The sequence below is a fragment of the Lactuca saligna genome, chromosome 8 (genome assembly GCF_052625555.1).
Source record: "Lactuca saligna cultivar CGN05327 chromosome 8, ASM5262555v1, whole genome shotgun sequence".
NCBI lineage: Eukaryota > Viridiplantae > Streptophyta > Magnoliopsida > Asterales > Asteraceae > Lactuca > Lactuca saligna.
This window is the reverse complement of record NC_136424.1, coordinates 146,101,993-146,105,723: the sequence shown is the minus strand read 5'-3', so window position 1 is coordinate 146,105,723 and position 3,731 is coordinate 146,101,993. Positions and strand designations below refer to the sequence as shown.

Below are 3,731 nucleotides of genomic sequence, written 5' to 3'. Positions count from 1 at the left end.
AAAATATATTGCCACATATATTTCCCCCGGAATAATTAAAATATTAAAAAGGGAGCGTAAGCACTCACCCTTGAAGCGTGAGTTCGATTCGAAAAACATTCGGATTCCTTTGAAAAACTTGTTGTATGATTTGTTACGTGACATTTCTCATTCTAAAGATAAACCACCGAGTATATTTATATTCCCTAATAAATCAAAGAGTAGTTTTGGTATTAATTATTATGTATATGGTGGTCTTTCTTAAATGAATAAACTCTAGGGTTTGATTTTGCCAAAATCATACTTCAGGGATTGATATTGAGCATTATTCTCAAGACAGGGGTTAAACAGTTGCATTTGAAACTGATTTGGGTTTTTGGACTGATTTTGAAATAAGGTTTTAATAATGGGGGTAGTTTTTGATAAATTTAAAGGAAAGTTTGAGTTACCCTTGACTTTTGACTGGATCAACTCGGAGCCCGTTTTCTTTTGGAGTTGGAACCCCATATCCGATCTAATTGACCCATTTAAAAGAGATTACGGTTAAATCTCATCCCGTCATTTATTGAACGGGCAAGCGAAGAATACGAGAACGATAATCGTTGAGGCGATGGCGACCGAAGGGATTCACGGAACTCGCAGGCGGCATTCACCGATCTGATGGTGAGGGGAGGTCGTCATCTCCGGTGTTCGACGGGCAGAAGCGAAGAAGCAGCGGAACTGCTGTTGTCTCGGTGGGTGTAGCGAGGGGCTGCTCAAGCAGCCTCTCGACTGTTTGCTTCGTTTCCGGTCGCGAGGGGCGAACAGGGGGAAAATCCGATGATGTTTGCGAAGGGAAAAGAGGTCCGGAGGGGTCTGGAAGGCGTCGTGAGCAGCAGCAGCGACGATGACCGGTGTTCGGTGGGTTTGGTCGACCGGAGGCGATTTAATTCCTTACGCAGCGATTCTCTTTTTCCCCTATTCTCATCGTGTGGTGCGAGAGTAGGAGGTCCATTGGCTGCTGATCTTTCGTCGAGACCTCCAGTGGTTCTCTCGGATCCTGAACCACGAGCAGAAGGCAAGTGGCAGCAGTGACGACAAAGAGCTGGTTCTGTGCTTCGGTGATGCACACGCATAATGAAGCAACAGGTTCCCCTTTCTCTTTTGTTTTATTGTTTGATAGAAAACATTGGAGTGTATGAATGCTTGGTTTTCCATAGAAAGAAATGGAGGATAAAATAGATGATTGGGTTGATTGTTTGATAGGGAAGGAAAGAAACACAAATGTCTTCCGGTTTGCAGCTATACACGAAGGAAGAAGAACAGATGAATGCTTTAACTAGGAGATGTTTGTGAGCTAGTTATCTGTATCATTTGTAGACTTTTTTTTTCTTGTTGACAGAGAAATCGATGGGGGAAAGGAAAAGAAGCACAACAAAATGAGGCTGTTCTTCTTAGGAATCAAGACTAAAGAGGTATAGTTTTTGTGAATCAAACATTGAATCAAGACTAAAGAGGTATAGTTTTTGTGAATCAAACATTGATTGATTGTTAAAGAGCTCAGTTGTTAATTTATCATTGTGGTTGAGTGTAGGGTTCGTTGACAGGGGACAACGAAGAAAAGAGAAAGAGTGCAGCAATGCCGAAGGAGAAGATAGGGGATAGCAGCGGTGTTTGGTGTTTGAGTTATTAGTGCAAAAAGTCTTCAAATTATCCAGCTGTATTTGAGTGTTGTCTAATCATCCACATTATTTGAGGAAGGAAAGGGAAAACCTGAAAAATTGAAATAATCAATTACACAACGTACTTTCCATTTGGGTGGATAATGCAATAACTACCAATGAACGTTATTTAACTGACATTTGTTTGTTTCTGATTTTTATAATTTATTTTTATTTTTATCCAAAACTCAAAGTAGATGGCTATGTCTTGCAATAACTAGCAAAGTACATTCAATTTACCTATAATTCAATATAATTTTCCTTTTTTAAACCAAAATGAATTTTAATACTATCTATTTAAAGAGTTTCATTTATCATATTTGTGTGTCGAATATAAATATTCTGCTCTAATGTGAACTTGTTGTTTTCATTAATAGAAATTCAATCATGATACATATTATCTTTCTAATTATAGATCTAATAATAAAGGTTCGATATCATATATTCTATTTATGCTCAATTTGATATTTTAATGAATTTCATATATAAATAATAGTCTTTATAGAATTTGTCATGAAAAAATAAAGTATTTATTATTTTTTGTTGTGGGTTGTAGAGTTTGCAATGAGGTTTGATGGTAAAGAAAATAAACATAATAATGTTATTCAAGTTGATACAGAAAATACAAAAGGTATGTTTTGTACGTACAATCGTTATTAGTATTTCACCGTTACGTATTTTTCATATAAAAAATTGTTGGAGAAAAAAGAAAAGCATATAATAAGGCACGTTACGAACGACAAAAAGAGAAAAACAAAATGAGACGAGTATCTAACGAAGAAGGAAATAGTTAAAACACAACATCTTTGATTCATATGAGTACCGTAGATAGAAGTTTAATGGATATTACGAATGCATCTCCTAGAACCGGGAGCAACGTCAATCCGTCAGTACGAGATGAATTGCTAAGTCAAATTTCGACATCAACAAGTTAGTATTTATTTATTTATATTTTATTTATTTCTTAATTTTTATTTCATTCTTAATACTTTTATTGTCTACTTAAATTAATATTATATTTGTCACACCCCCAAACCGGAACGGCGGAAACGTTCGGGGGCGGATGACTTCATGTGGTAACGTAACAAATGAATACATAGTAAAGAAAGCAATACAACCATCATATATATATATATATATATATATATATATATATATATATATATATATATATATATATATATATATATAATTGAAAGTTTACATTGTTTAAAAGAGTACATGTTCAAAACCAATTACAATATGATGTCAAAATATGAATTTGAACTAGTGCCGCAACGTTCCTTCTTCAAAAGCTGTTTAGTACCTGTAATTACTGAGTCCCTGCGACATACAAGTAGTTTTGAAAGAATAGATCAGCATTTAAGCTGGTGAGTTTCATAAGCATTTAATGATAGTATTTATATGAAAATGAAATGGTTTGTTTTTGTTCGTTAGTCTCTAGAAAATCCCATATTTCCTACTGGTATAAATGTAGCCTTAAATCAAGACCAATATATGTTAAAAAGTTGATGTTTTTCCATCTATGAGTAGTGGTTAGAGGTTCCAAACTTATATCACAATTAGGTTTTTCATGCATAAAATAAATGAACTTATGTATGTATAAAACCTCTATTATATCTGAAAACCCCCGTAAATCAATGTGTTTTTAATACTCTATGTGAGTTTTATAACCATGTTATTGACAAGGAATGCCTACACACAACGTTCTTCAGGCGTTGGAATGTTCTGACGTTTGTCACCCCAAATGGTGTACTGTAGCTAACAGTCAGAGCGCGGGGTTGTCAAGCCCGTATAGATCCATACACAAACACCATGCTCCCCCTCCAAGGGATTTTGATATATAATACAGGACTTGAAATGTGTACTTGTGCGTACGTGAAGTTTAATGTCTCACAAAACTTAGTATAAAACAGATTTACGTGTGAAAATGTTCGTTTGTTATTGTATATGAAAGTAGCTTCTTGAAATAGTATGTCCGTGTATGTAAAAGTTCGTAGTATTCTCGTGAAACTATACCTATTATAGTTTCCTAAAAATGTGTTTCGTTTG

The 3,731-nt window shown here is 35.0% G+C and overlaps 1 long non-coding RNA gene across 2 annotated transcripts; it reads left to right on the top strand.

Moving 5' to 3' along the window:
• Positions 1–462: 462 nt before the first annotated feature.
• Positions 463–1,925, top strand: LOC145008039 (uncharacterized). Of its 2 annotated transcripts, XR_013663238.1 has the most exons (3): positions 532–1,107; positions 1,225–1,475; positions 1,553–1,925. It is a non-coding gene; the product is annotated as an uncharacterized LOC145008039 (long non-coding RNA). The 2 variants fall into 2 exon arrangements; XR_013663237.1 differs by having other exon boundaries at positions 463–1,475.
• The last annotated feature ends 1,806 nt before the right edge of the window (positions 1,926–3,731 follow it).